This window comes from Oculina patagonica, chromosome 11 (assembly GCF_052425735.1).
Source record: "Oculina patagonica isolate OP01 chromosome 11, crgOcupat, whole genome shotgun sequence".
NCBI classification, from domain to species: domain Eukaryota; kingdom Metazoa; phylum Cnidaria; class Anthozoa; order Scleractinia; family Oculinidae; genus Oculina; species Oculina patagonica.
In genome coordinates, this window is record NC_135768.1 from 7,851,649 (window position 1) to 7,867,704 (window position 16,056).

Here is a 16,056-nt window from a genome sequence, read left to right on the forward strand (position 1 = left end):
TTTCTTTTTGTCGCGGTTTCCCTTTCTTTTTGCCGCGGCTTCCTTTCTTCCTACGAGAAATGGCGGGAAACGGCTGTGCTTAATTTAACGGAAGCCTTCATACTTTGCAGCCTTTCATAAGCGCTATAACACTAATAAAAGACTGCACCGTCTCTATGCTTAAACGAAGGTGACCAATTCATCTCATGCCGGTTTGACAAAAAGACACTTTTTCCAGTCAAGGTTTTCTCTGATTTTGATATGATTTTGATTTTTGATTTGATTTTAATACGTAAGTCGGGATTCGCTTGTTTTCGCAGACAACAATCTCTGTATCACTTAGATATGAGTTAGTGTTAATAGATTATCTTTCTGCGTTATCAGTTCTTCCCATGTAATAAACTAATCGTGCATTGTTTACAGCCCCTTTTCAATTTTACCTTTCGATTATCATGACAATATTTGCATTTGGATTAAATATTCACGACAAGTAAAGTTTAATTAGTCTTAATTCTTTCCTCTCTTTCGATCTTAGTAAACTTTCCACCACTTTTAAAAGTGTATTGGCAAGCGAAGTAAATGTAGCCATCAGACTTGCTTCCGACAGAGAATGTAATGTGGTGATCAATTCTACCCAATTAATTTGTTGAGTCATCTAGTTCATTAAACAACAGACTTATGGCGCCTGTCGGCTTGAAAATAAGTTGTAAAATGCCCATCAAAACATCATAAAAACAATGGAATTTTTATTTATTTTTAAATAAACGTAAACGTACACGCACCATGACGCTATGTACTTAAACTTTTTAAGTTTAAACCCTGCAAAAATTAGCCTCCTCACTTTGCACTGACACTGTATTTATTTTAATCTGAATATCTAGTCGTATCAAAGCAATGCTCTTAATTATAGATACTCTAGCGAACAACCGATTCGTTTTTGTATGATCGTATTAGAACTTTAGTTGTGTGTTGCATAAGAGAGTATCCAATAAAAGTAAAAGAATCTAATAAAAGTATCTAATCAAAGATTATCTCATTTTTCCATTTATTAGGCACAACTGTGCAATTATGTTAATCTGCTGAATAACTTTCAACTTTTATCCTTTTCAACTAGAGTGGTTGGGGTTTTCTGTTGTAGACTAAAAAAAATAAAAACATGCAAACATTTTCTCCGGATATTCCTAATCCTTTACCGATTATATGGGATTAGGTAGGAACGACGCCCATTAAAATTAATTTACATTCTTGGAAAAAAAAAAAAACAGAAAAAAAAAACAAAAGCGCGCCATTGCGTTTTATGTTCACCAAAAATTACAGAACCTGGTCATTTCACGTTGTCGCTGCTTTGCAGATGTATCAATCAGCCGTTTTCTTATTCAAGAACTCTGTTAATATGGCCACCCGTTAAGGGCTCCAGGGTACTTATTTCACGTTGTCGCTGCTTTGCAGATGTATCCAAGACGGTTAAACACACGTACCGTAGCTACTAAAACGTACCTCTTATTACATATTTTGTTTTCCAACGGCGTCGCCTTCGAAGGATGTTTAATCTTTCAGAACTACTGAAGCCAAACACAATGGCGAGACAAATAATGACTTAATCGTTCTTTATTTCAGGGAGAATTTGAAGCAAAAGCAAAAACTCGTTTGTGTTTTGCTTGTGTTTTAATATTCCATAGGGAAGACATCTCTTTTCAAGCAATGTTTCTGTTATTTAAATTTCTAAACCGTTAAGCAAAATTACCGAATTTGTTGCAACAGCCAATCGTTGGCATATAAATTACAAAAGGTGACAGCGCTGTTTTCCAGAACATCGTTTAACAATACATTTAAAAACAAGCTGTTCAATAGCTTTTACTTTAATGATCGCACATCATAATTTTAATCCACAAAATCGAAAGTTCAAAACACCTTGTACAGCATCATCACATGAAAGTACTGCTCAATAGCTTTCATTTGAATGGTCACACTAGGGTTTCTTCTACAGAGTTAAAAGTTAGAACCACCTTATAAAGAATAATAAACAGTACCACAAGAAAGTTCTGCTCAATAGCTTAAATTTGAATGGTCACACACTAGGGTTTCGTCCACAGACGTTAAAGTTAGAATCATCTTGTACTTAGATTTGATTGATAACAGGTTTTTACCACAATCGAATTCTGCAACCACCCTGTAGTGTAGCATAATAAGCATTATAGCATGATGAAAATATGGTGCAGTAGCTTTCTTGGGCTAAATGGCATATACTAGCATTTCCGCTGTTACACTAATAGCAACATTAATGGACTTGTTTGAGTTTGGGATAAGATAATTAAACTTATAATTCTTATTCTTATTCTTCTAAAATAGCGTGAAACGCAACTGTTTCTACATGTGGCAAAACGTCTGTCTTCTGTTGCCTAATTGAAACAGCGGCTAACGAACTAAAAAAATATCACCCAAATAACACTGGAACACGACCGCGGAAAAAAGTTCAATCAGCCTATTTCTTATTGAAGAACTCCGTTAATCTGGCCACCCGTTAATACGATTGGGTGGGCGGATAAATGGGGTTCCACGGTACTTATCCGAAAATGCAAAAGCAACGTCTCTGCATTGTCGAACTATATGTCCAATAAGCTAGTAAGATGACGCTGTGTATTTCGAGAATTATTCATAATCTCTAAATACACTTTTATCTATTCAAATTCACTGCAGCGATTTTTTTTTGGTGGAGAAAGTATCGAAGTTCCAATCTTTTGGTACAACAATTCATTTTCTGACAAGGAAGGTTAACTTATGGAAGAATTTTCATTTGGAAAACTTCGGTTAAGAGAATTTTGAACATAAAAAATAAACCTATCACATTCAGAACCAAAAGCAATCGTGACTCACTTTCTTGCGTTTTCCCGCGTTTCGTGCCGGCTACACGTAGTCTTAGAAATTCAAAACCTATTTCAAAGGGCACCAGAAAATTGTTGTTGCTAAAAATATCTTAATTAGGAAATGTTTCGTGTACAGTTTTTTCCCACAATGATTAGAGTTTGGAGGCAAATGCTACCCTGTAGATCTAGTTTCGCCTACAAAAAATATTCAAGACCTAGTGATGTTTTTCCTCTCGCTCGTGCACAAGTTTTCGTGCACCCTGGGTTTGAACCAAACTTATAAGCTTGATAAGCTTTATTTTAAGCATCTTATGCTAATTTGGTGTTAGACCATTAGACGCTTCTTTGCAATTGAAAATCATTAACATGAGCTGCAATATGAAACGCAATGTTTTTAGGATGTCTGCAGTATCTTTTTTCAGTTTTAATATAAACTGTCATTGAACACGATTTTAAACAAAAGTAAAGGATTGGAAAAATAAACCATATACCCGGGTAGAGCAAATAATGTTATAGTGGTTAAATATCTGGATCAGAAAAGTATCTTGATAGGCTTTTAAAAGCGTAAAACAAAAACATAAGGTTTTACAACTTACTTCATTATAATCATTAATTAGGGAAAATATTTATGTTTTGATCAGCAGAGCTATTTTAAAACAGAAGAAATCCGTAATGAAAACATGTGTGTGTCGTAGAAAAATTCTCACCAATTATAACTTTCTTAACAATTACAATTTTGGACACTCTTCTTAATTGTGGTTGTTGTGACAGTTTTTCGAAGAACGCTAACATTTTTATAGCCCTTCATGTTATGTTTGTTATGTCTTCAGGATTTTGATATTTTTAGGCAAATGTTTCAGAAAAATTGCGACTTTGTTTGTATTTTCCTCGTTTTCGGTTTATTTCCAGTAGTAAATATTGTTTCATTAATTATGGTTTAAGAAAATCTGTATTTCGTGACCAATACATCCAAACTAAAAACCGACGTTAGTAAATAAGTTTTACCGAATATGAAACGGAACAATATTCTTAGGTAACAGGTGATTTTCAAAACTCTCAGCGTGCTTAAACTCCTTTGTCACGACGAAATATAAACATATAAATAGATTGGCCTTAGTTTACGAAAAACAAAGTCTTTAGAAAGCCTCCTTTTATAACGTTGCACATAAAAAACCCAAACAACTTTTCTACCTTTGTTTTTGAAGGTAATTATCGCTTTTTGTTTCTCCTGTGAACAACGCCATAGAAAGATCGAAATTTTGGTACATCGTGCTTTTGTGGCCAAAGAAATTGGCTTATTGGCATTAAATTTGCTCTTAGTACTTGTTGATTTAAAGAGTGTATCTATGTTACTACGGCATTTTTTACTTAACTTTGAAGATGATTTTAGTTGTGCTTAGCAGAAGTCCAAGTTGCAATTTTAGAAAAAGCAGCAGGGCATCTCCCTTCCTAGCTCGTTTTATCTTTGAGCTGCATCGAAAAACTGTCATTATCTACATTTTCACATTACATTAGTAGTCACGAACCAGCAAAGAATACAATACTGAAGGAAAGCACTAAAAGTCGACTCCCTTTAATAAATATTTGAGTCACTCACCTTTCTTATACGCAAAATCACAAGAAGCTCTGCTTGAAACATCAATAAAAGGATCTTATGTACTGCAACAGCAGACATATATGCTAGACAATTGACGGGTCTGCACTTAAAATGTCTGTAAAAATCACTTCGGGCAAAAATGTCGGCCTACCTTCAAATTCAAATTCAAAGAACTTGAAAGATTTGAGAAAATTGCCTTGTTTATCCTTGATAGGCGAGGTTCATTACAATTATTTGAAAAACACGACTTATGCACGGCGGAAGACAACAGCCGATCTGTTTTAAAACTGTATTTTCCCATAGCAACCCAATTGATGTCACAATGAACTAAAATGTAAATGTTTTCGAACTATTTGAAATCAATTATTTTCAATAATTTTCTTATCCCAGGAAGTTACTGATAATTGTTCTAAGTTTAGAAATGTCTTGGCTTTATATCGGAATATTTGATTATTTTAAACTTGCCGACTATGTCGTGAATAATATTAATTATGGTATTTTATACTAAGTGTAACGGAAGCATAAACCACAACATTGTTTCATGCTGATATCTTTCAGCATGCAATTTGACATATTTTTGTTGTGTACATATGTCTTGTACTACTATTTGTTATTTTGAGTACAACTCTTTTAAAAACAGAGCAATTTTCGATTAAGTGTCGTAAAACCAAAGCCAAAGCAACCGGACAATTAAAACTCGAAGCAAATGTATGTAGCCGGCACAAAACGCGGGAAAACGCAAGTAAGCGAGTCACGATTGGTTTTGGTTTTACCTCTGATAGGTTAAGAAAGTGGCGCGAGTTTTTTTTAAGTATAGCAATGCAAGACCAAATCAAATTTGAACTACCTTCGGACACTCAGGTGAAAATCTCTATATCACGTTCATTCAAATAAAGCCTATCTTTTTTCTAAACCAGCACTTCTGATAAAAACGTTTCAATTCATCAAGACCATTAAACTAATGGACGCCTTAATACGTTGCGAAGTTCCGCATATAAAACATATGTCTTGTTAATTTCAAGAATTGCTAGTTTCCTTGATATGTTCTGAAGGAAAATTTTTATTCAGTTACACGAAAGTAATTCTGTTTTATCTTATCAAATGAAGTAATCATGTTAGGTAGCAATATAAATTGAGAAATTGAGGAAATATTTTATTATCTTGCACTTGAGTTGCTGTATTCCAGATGTTTTTTCCCATATTTAAATCTGGGCAGACAGTAGTCTCGCAGTCTGAGGAAATTCATACATTTCCCTTTCTAGTGCACAAATAAATTATCGAAACATCACGAATATCTAGATAAAACAAAACACAGTTTCCATGTCATCTTTTTTCTCCAAGGAATTTCTTCGACAGTGTTTCACCAAATGATCGGAACCTAATGAAAATAAACGTATGCAATGCCGTGTAACGAAAAGCAGTTCGAGCTAAGAACTAGAGCGTTGAACGAAAATGAATAATTAAATTTCTACTTCATTGTATTTATAGGAATGGTGAGATCTGAGTTTTAATCTTCCTGCATTTGCATTTATTTAATAAAAACTTATTTTACTGTTTATTAGGCTAAATGTATTGTTATGTTTCCGTTCGACGCTAAAACCTTGTGTTTGTTAGATCTGAGTTCCGGAAAATGTTTTCTAAGAACAATCTCAATTAAGGGCTTTAAATTGCCAAAAACTATATATGTTTTTACGACTGAATTTATTCAGGAGTATTGTGGGTAGTCATGGTTGGTCGGTTTTCGGTTGGTCCATTATCTGTAAACTTCTCATTGCAACTCCGCTGACCAGCAGATATACTTGTAGAAATAGTGTAGCAAGGCGGCCGTATAAAGGCGGCCGTATAAAAGCGGCCGTATAAAGGCGGTCTTTTAAATTTAAAGGGGTTTACAAGAAAAACCAGAAGCAAAGAAACAAAATATGGCTGACAATTACGTGAAGAATTAAGTAATCGACCGCCAAAAAAGTGAACATTGAGAGCCAGTAATCTGCATTAATCGATCGATGACTTTCGTGTCTATCTTTCGAGCTAGCGTAGTACATGTATCGAAGGTAAGAGCATTCGAAAACTAAATCGGGTTTCACATAAGCTTCATAAGCGATGGATCTATCTAGAAACCAGAGCGTTGGCTAAAATCGAGTGCGTGGCTGCTTGTTCCCAAGAAAAGGAAAAGCTTTTCAGATGAAACAGCACAATATTACATTTGTACCTGAATCAGTCTATTATATTTTTTTTACAGCGTTATTACTTAACAGCCTACATGTAAATTATTCTGCAATGCATACCTACGGAGCGATATAATAAACAAACCATTTTAGTGCTATGGGTTAAAAAAAGAAAAAAAAAAAGGAAAAAAGAAAAAAACTCTCTCCTCTGGGATTCGAACTCGCGACCTCTCGATCCGCAGTCAGATGCTGCCTCGTCCCCAGGCGCCGATTGGCCGGACGTTGAGGCGGTAAGGCGGGAAAACAGGGAGCGCGGGGATTGATGGTTAGGGAGCGAGCCGCGGAGCGCCTGGCAGATCTCGCATTCAATATGGCGGACCAAAATGTCATCAACCCTGAAATGTGTATTAAAAACAGCAAAAGAGCCGTCTATTTAGCATTTTTACAGCACAGAGCGCCTTGGACACATCTTTTATGAAAAATATTCTTATTAAGACGACGGACTTCACCACCATTTTCGCACGCTTCATGTCCCAGCTCAGCTTGAGAAGAGCCAGGAGGAGCATACGAGGCACTCTGTGAAGTTAAAAAAGCTTTAAATCCTTTACGGCAAAGAGACGTTGAAATGTCTAATGACATTTTCCGAACTCCAAGAGAGACAGGTACTCATTTCCGTTTATCGAAGTTGTCTTGTAAATCCGAGTGTAAATGACAAGAAAATTAGTTATCCTTTCCATTATTGTTTTGTGTAGAATTTTTTTCGTAGAGCCCGAGAGTTAGTTGCCTTTTAGTTATTCCATGGACGCTCATTTAAGCCAGACGCGACAAAGATAATGCAACAACAGTATGAATCCATCGATACAAATAACAATTCATCTGTCTTTGGGATGTCATTTCTACTATCTCTGGTTTACTTCAATAAAATGTTAATTATCTGCTTATCAGTAATCAAGCACAACCTTTGATAGTTGTTTTATTAATTGAAAATAAAAATTACATTAAAAATGTTTGATATGATAACTGTAATTTTTTTCAATGCAATTTTTTTTATTGATTGCCAGTAGGTGACTTTTTTCCCATTAAACCACAATTTATTAAGGATAAATACACATTTTTTTTGTTAAGCATTGTGGCAGTGAGTCTGCCATTTATGCTGTGAATGCAACTGAGGCAACTAAATTGTTTGGAATGTACCCTATGCCATGCCATGCAGGCTTTTAATTTGGGGGCAGGTGCAGAGAGCATTTCTGATGAATGTGACACTGTTTTCATGAAGTTTTTAGAATGGTTCATGTGCGGTATATGATTTAAGATCATCTTGAAATCTTGCTTTGTAAAAATGGAAAGATAATTTTTCTCATAAATATTTATGTATTAATATGCAAGGCTAGCATCTTTGGACATCCAAGGCCCACCATCATTCTATTCTAAATAACTCTAGTAACAAACCCCTCTTAAATTTTTATCACTCTCCTGTAATTCTTTACAAATTTAAAATAGTACATGTATTTGTAAAATTCTTTACTTTTTTAGCCACTGAAAAGAAATGTTTACTTTGTGCTTGCAAATTTGGTGTCTTAAGGCCTTTCTTATGCTCCCACTGACTTGATATTAACTAATTACAAAAGGAGCTGGGGTGAACTGTACATGGAGGGTTGAAGAGGGTAGTAAATCACTTTAGAAAATCAATCAAGTTAATTTTCAGGAGAAGGCTAACTATTATGTCTAGATCATAATCAGATGAAGGGCACCACCAAGGAAATTGTCGTACAAACAGTAATCCTCAGATTATCTCATGCACAACTTATTTAAATTCACAGTAGGTTAAGGCCATGCAGGTAAAACCCTCCTGGCTAGATAACTTTTGCAAATTGAAGGGAAATGTCTGAATGGTTTTGCAAAATTACTACTAAAAATATTTTTAAAAATGTAAAGGGTATCTTTTTCTCTTACAACAGCTGTTGTCATGGGTATAAAGCAGCAGGGTAGGCAAAGCATACATTCAACATTTAAAGTGTTTTAATTGTTTTCCAAGACTGCTAGAGGCAGTGGGCTATTAGCAGACTGGGGAAAAAGTGGCAACTCCAGGTTTGCCGGTTTATTTATTTTAATCAAATTGAATATGGTTAGCCAGGAGTTGCCATGTTCACATGAAATGCATTTAAGAGTCAGTAACAAACCCTTTGATGTAAAATTGCCTGGCATCTCAATTTATTTTCCTACACTATCTCAGCCATAAACTCTTGGGCCGGCAAAAATGATTTAAGTTTTGCTGTCTGTCATAGTCCAGTGTTTTGTTACCCTTAGGAATAAAGTTTTGCCACACATTCTCTAAAACACCTACTAAAAAACACTCCCTGTGACACTACAACTAGAAAAAACTATATTTTTTTGTTACAAGTTTGTCAAAGTCTTATCCTGCTTAAATCCTCCAAAAGAGTGACCAAAACCTTATTTCTCCTTACAGTATCAATGCATTATCAAGCAGTACAGTGACGAGAAACACACAAATTAATCAGCGGAGAGTAATTTCGATATTAACACTTGAATCAGTAAAAAGAAATTTTGAGTAGGATCTGCCTCCTCTGGTCACTAACACATTAAGTGCTGAAATAAACAGAACTACGCAAAGTTGAAATTTCAATAATTGTACTTTCTGTCAAGAAAGGTAAATTATGAGGTTAACCTAGCTAGAATAAAATATCAGCACACATTATAATTGTTTATGTGTCATGTTCTCATAAGATCTCCTACATTGGACAACATTAATTTGATAAAACACTTGTTAGCACTTGAACGGCTCTCTCTGGAGCGCTGCTTATAGACTTTATAGCTGAAGTTTAACGGCCAAGAGGTACAAATAAAAGTATACCGAAATGTAAGGAAGCTAAGCACTGCTCAGAAACGAAACAAACCAGCTCTGGCATCGATTGAAGCGAAACTTACCCTCAGTTCGAAGCTTATAAAGAAATTTAATTTTCTAACGACGGCAGAGATTCTTTACCCTCCGCCATTGACGATCTTCTCGCAATCAAAGTGGGATTTTCTCTGTTCAATCTTCTGCTCAGATTTCATACCATTTCTCCGGATAAATCGCTGATTTTGAGCTAGATTTCCCGCCAACATTAGATTAAAGCAAGGGGACCCCCGCTTTGCTGAAACCAGCCTCAGTGAACGCTGAAAAGAATCGGCTCGATAGAGCAACGAAAACGATCCGAAAGGCCGTCAAAATCCCCATGTTGACAGTACTAACTTCCACGTAGCTCCCAGTGTTGATTTCTTGACCGTTAAACTTGTTAAAAGCGCTAAAACGCCTTTTGACGAGAAACCGAACATTTTTGCCAAGAAACTGAACAGGATCTGCCAGGCGTCCGCTTCCCCGTCCGCATCAGGCCCAGAACGCCAAGCGAACCGTGCACGTCAGTCCCACAACACCAAGCGAACCGTGCACGACCAAGGACGAGGACGCCTGGGGACGAGGCAGCAGTCAGATGCCTACCCGACTGCGCTACTTATGCGCACTTAGTCACGTGAGACGAAAATATCTTATATCAATGTAATAGACCTTTTCAGCTTGATACGTCATACATTGATCACGTGGTCTGAAATGGGTAAACAAACACGGGTTTCCTCGAAGTGAAGTATTGTGAGTGGATTTCGATACGGAGTATTTATACTCCCGTGTGTATAACTGCTTTACTATCTCTACTAACGAAGAGATATCTTTCCCTAGTTTTCCCAGCGATAAAAAACTCGTCAAGGTAAGAGAAATTTAATCGCTAAAATGCGATCCCAACTACGCTTTGCCTACAATTTACGGCAACATTATTGATGAACTTGAAACATTCATTTACTCAAGCTTGTTACATTGTCGCTTTAATGTATGGATTTCAAGAATAAGAAGAGATCCTAAGAACGATTTCAAGGTATTAGCTTATACCAAAGTTTGTTTGGAGCATTTCCAACAAGAGAATTTTGTGTGCTTTGACACAAGTTCAAGAGGACTGAAACCACTTCGCTTGCCCATCAGTTTGCAGCTGGACGAAAATAGCTCCTGAGCGGTCGCTTCCAGAGAAGAAAAAACAGATAGAAGAGCTAAATACTGTCCTTGACGTAAAGCTAACTGAAACGGCTTCAGAGGGTGAAGGCTAATTCGATCTAACTGCTTTTCGAGAGCTATTCAAGAAAATCTGCGAGCACAGATTTTCTAAAAGTGTTTTCTTTGTACCGGTATTATAATATTATAATCATAGATTGCACTAAAATAAAAATCCAGTGCCCATTTCACTTGTATACTTTAATCAAATTAGAAATCCATCACTGAATACTTTGAAATCTCTTGTGGGAGTTGATTTAAAGGGAGGTATTATGTTTGTTTACAGCTGAACACAGATTCACAGGGTTCATAACCTTTTTCACAAACAATTTTCTAGGACTTTTCCAGGACTCAGATTGATCTGTCCAGGACTCTAAAATTCACATTAACCCTTTCACTCCCAAGATCTCAATATTATTTCTCCTTACTGTCTTCCATACATTTCTTATGATCAAGTTCTAAGAATTCAGTTGTTACTTGAGTTTAACAGATTTTCAAAACATTCCAGGACCAGTTGTCTTCCAGGTCCTGTACAAACCCTGATAAATCTGATAAACACATTCTCACAAGGAGTGGATTTCTTGAGGTACTTTCAGGAGATAAAGAAGTATCCAAGCTTAATGCTGGTGACAGTATCGTGGCAGATTAAGGCTTTGATATTGAAGAGGAGTAAAGAAAGTTGAAATTCAACTGAACGTCCCTCCCTTCCTGAAAAAAACCCCCTAGTTTAATGCAAAGGAGGTCATAAGAAAGTGAGACATTTCTTTATTTTTAATACCCGACTAGTACTACCAATAAGTTCATTGGGTACCATCAATCAAGTCTGGACAGTTTGATGCTTACTTTCAAACCTCATGAATCCCATTTTAACTGATGAGTGTTACAGCTGTTCAGGAACCATCTGTGTGTAACATTTCCACTTTGAGAATATTTTTCCAAGTAAAAATTTGCTTCATTGTTCCGTCTTTTGAGGAACAAAACTATTGTTGTTGTTTGTGTATTTCTATTCTGGGTAGTTTTTTTGCCTATTTTAGTTAATTTATTTTATGCTATAATTATTTCTGTTTATTTTGGCAAAATAAAATGGTTGTTATTGTTGTTGTCAACCATGTCAAATGAAGCTTTTCTTAATACAGATTTCATGGCTGGCTCTGGGTTAATGCTATCCCCTCTTCGTTTATGCCATTCGTGAGGAACACTAGTGCAGGTTTTATTTACTGGAATGTACTTGATCCTTAAAAAAACACCAGTGGTTCAGCAAATACAAAAGGCCCAAAACATGTCTGAAGTGCCCTTCACTCCTACGACAAGAGAGTATACAAATTAAAAAAAATTTCACCACCAAATGATTGTAAAAGTTAGCATTACAGATGAATAGACCACATAACATAAACAGGTTTTTCTGTAGCCAGTTTATTATTCCAGGCATGAAATACAAGGCAGTTACTAGTTAGCAAGGTAGATTCAAGCAAGTAACTTAATTTTTGGATAAGATATACAATTGAAAGCACCACTCATAATATCTTCTCCATTAATAGAGTATGGGTGGGCCCTTTAATAGCTAGGCTAACATAACAAACACTGTAGTAGTAAAAACACATTGCACAACTGAGACAGAGTATCTTGTATCATCGTCTATTCTCTTGTCTAGCGCGCGTGGTTGTAAGAACTTACTCAGCTTAACAAAATTAAGAACATTTTGCTTCTGTAACAGTTCCTCTTCTCTTGTTCTCTTGTCACTTTTCAATTTAAAATTTATTGAGAGGGAATCTCGGCTTTTCTTTTGGCTCCGGAAACAGCAGACCTTTACGAAACACGATCCATGATTGTCTTCTTTTACAAAAACATTGTGTATGTAATTTTCTGTATAGCATTTATATCCCTTTTTTCCGCAGTCTCCTTTTCTCCACAGCCTGTTAGGTTGCTTTGCAATAGTAACTGAAGATACTTTAGGGACGTTTTTCAATTGTTTTGGCCAGTGCGACTTGAACACAACAAACGAATCCGCCATCTTGAATGTTATGTTTACCCACTTCAAACCACGTGACCAACTAGCTGAAAAGGTCTATTGACATTCCGCCGTTTATCTGTTATCATGTGCATCAAAGGAATGTTTGAATCACCTGCTGCTCATAAATTTTCAAGGAATGAAAACTAAACTTTTAAACTTGGCAAAAAAATTCAGTCGTGGCTCGAAGAGCTCTTTGATGTAGTTATTTAATTTAATCTGTAAAATTTTCTCGAGAATTGATTGTTATCTGTCAACCTTTTTGGTCAGAAGTGACCGATCTCTTTTTTCTTCTCACAACAATACAGAGAATTAAAGATTAGCTGCCGTTAACAAACCATAAGCTCTCTCAGACTTACTTGATAAAGTCGCTGAAGACACAAAAGCGGCTCGGACCAGACGCATTTTGGACCCGTCCTGTGTTAAATTAGCTAAAACAGCCCAGCTGGTCTCGAAAGAAACCGGTTTTCGTGTTCAGATCGATGGGGCCAGTCCAGCTTGGGATAGGAATGGTTCCAAAACTGGACCTGTTTTTTGGTATTCACAAAGCAGCCTTTACAAGAGCACAAAACAACGACCCTGGTAAGCACTCAGACCTGTACCGTTCCATCGAACTTACCATTAATTTTGGTCCCCGCACCTATTTCTCCCTGACTGTAATAGAGAGAAGCATATTTAAGCTTCTCGAAATATTTCGGTCTTCCCTCGGCCTAACAAGTTTCACTGAGGACAACAAAATATCTTCGCAACTTATCCACTGATGAAAAATACTCTTAACCTCTCATCAATGTATCTTCACTCACTCGACAAGATACCATTATGACAAAACGGTCTAGTAGGAAATGTTATAATAAAAAATAATAATAAATAAATATTTATATAGCGCCTATCCAGGCCTGTTCTAAGCGCTTTACAATAATGTTTTAAAAAAATTAAGATTACTAAAATCACAATATAATAAAATCGATACATAAAAATTCGCTAAAATAAACTGTGTGAATCTTAACAATTAAAAATGTGCATTAAAAGTAATAATCAAAGGCTCTATGAGCAAAGTCGTGAATGTGGTATTTAAAACTGTCAGCCAGAATAAGCCAATATTTTAAATGTTTGCTGAGAAATTACAATTTTTGTAAACGTAAGTGATAGTTGAAACTTGTTGAAAACACCTTCTGACAGACTAGCCTCATACAGAGTTCAGTGATGTGTTGTATTGCAGGATATTGTTTGGTAAATCTATAAATGAATTCAAAATACCATGTGCCTTGTTAAAATAACTTGTAGGACAATGCAAACCATCAAGTGTAAGCAATTTTTTTATTTATCTTTATTATCAATAAAAGGGGCCAAATTGCAAACGGCTAGCTACAACCCTGGACATGTACAGAAAACTACTTTAAGGTTTTTAGTGGCTATAACATTTTGGGGATTTTAGTGAGTTGGGCGAAAATCGCTAAATTTAGTATTTGTAAATTTAAAATTTGTCTTGAACAAATTTATCACTCTTGAAAATCAAGTACCTTCTTGGTCCCTCCTTTCCACCTTGGCCTAAATGAGCACACACTTTAACATAGTCAAGTAGAAAAATTTATTAACAAATGAATACCGGTAACTTTGTTCTTTCAGTTAATACAAATGTTCATGTAATATCAGGAAAGTTTCTTCATTTACTGAACATTTATTTCCATCTTAGCTATATGCTCATTAAAAACTGGTTGACACGATATACTGTAACTATTTTTTAAGTTTTTGGAATATCGCTAAATTAAATAGTCGCTAAATCTTACTCAGAAAAAAATGTTAAAATTAATAGCCACTAACAATAGTAACCTTAGAGGAAGTTCATACAAGGGGACAGGGGAAGAAGATATTGAAACTTGAAACTTTAGCAGCCCCCCTCGCTAGCGGTTCAATTTTTTAGGAGGCCCCCCTTTGGTAGTCGAAAAAATTTCATAGCCCTCCCCCTCCTCCTTCAATTCCTTTGCTCCCATGATAAAAGATCGCTAGACTGTATCAAGAGCGTTTACCGTCATTGTCTTCAATGGTTTATACTATGACAGACTTGAGATCCAGTTGTGATCAGATCCCTGTTGAGTTCTTGAGTCTTTATTGCTTTATTGTCGCAGAGTGCATACCTCTACTCCGATGCTTCACACATAGTTTTTATGGTAGCGGCTCATCCATGACCCAACTACCAATACTTGATTGATAGATTTATTAAAGCTGCAAAGTAGCAAGTTTGTACAATCGATCTGACAACCAGTGTGAAACAAACAGTAAAATTTCTTGTTACAGCGTAGTCGTTTTTATAGTTCCTGTTAGCAGATTTTGAAATCTTGTTGAAACAATGTGGTTTTATTATAAAAAGGTTGGGCATTTCTAATTTTTGAAATTTTCTAAAGCATTTTTGGGATGAACAAGAGTGTAATAATTACTGAGACTACATTTGTTATCTGTAAACCATGTGATATAGCTGAGTTGCACAGGTCATTAAACTGTTAAGTTGGAAACCATCCGATCTGTCTGATGATGTCATGTGTTGGTTTCGAAGTATACAAATTTTCGGAGCCCCCCCCCCCCCCCCCCCTAGCCCAACAATTTTTTCACAACTCCCCCTTCAGGTGTCTAAAAATTTTAGGAGCCCCCCTCAATATCTTCATCCCCCCCCTTGTCATATTAAATTAACTTTCCCTTAAGGTTTAAAGTACTCTCAACCTTTAAATTATAAAGTTTATCTTCTTTCTTTGAATGTCTAGATGCCATAGCACTCAGTGGATGCTTACAAAAATAATTCACGAGTGCAATGATACACCAATGGAGAACTACAATTACCACACGTTGAACTAATATTTCCCCTTTTATGCAAGACCATGTGTACGAAGAAAAAAATTATTTTAGGGACTGATCTATAATAGTAATACTGTGTCAAGAAACTGTGTTTACAAATGTATTCTGCCTAGAAAAGCAAAGCAAATTTATCATTCACATAACTACCTAATAAGCTACGAATGTCAGGGGAAATTGCGAACTTCGTTAACGAAAGTGAGACAACAAATATAAAATATTACTAGAACAAAACCTTGACGAAAGTGCAAAATGACTAAGCAAGCCAACAACTATATATTGCTTATATCTTTAATTGTTTCGAAACGCATCTCTTTTATCTTGCTGATTGAGACCAATCTGTAGTGGAAAATACAGCCTAAATTATTACTTACCGACTATATGATCGCATTTCAATGAAAGATAATTTGATATCCAAGGTCTTTCGAAATAAGCTATTGATCGGCGTGTAAGCTCCTTGCTGCTCCCTCGACCGTCCTTTCCGTTGCGTTGTGTGTAAGTGT

At 35.9% G+C, this 16,056-nt stretch overlaps 1 long non-coding RNA gene across 1 annotated transcript; it reads left to right on the plus strand.

The window, feature by feature from the left end:
- The first annotated feature begins 10,122 nt into the window (after positions 1-10,122).
- On the plus strand, positions 10,123-11,433 carry LOC144629919 (uncharacterized). Its single transcript, XR_013566433.1, has 2 exons — positions 10,123-10,366; positions 11,192-11,433. It is a non-coding gene; the product is annotated as an uncharacterized LOC144629919 (long non-coding RNA).
- Positions 11,434-16,056: the final 4,623 nt, after the last annotated feature.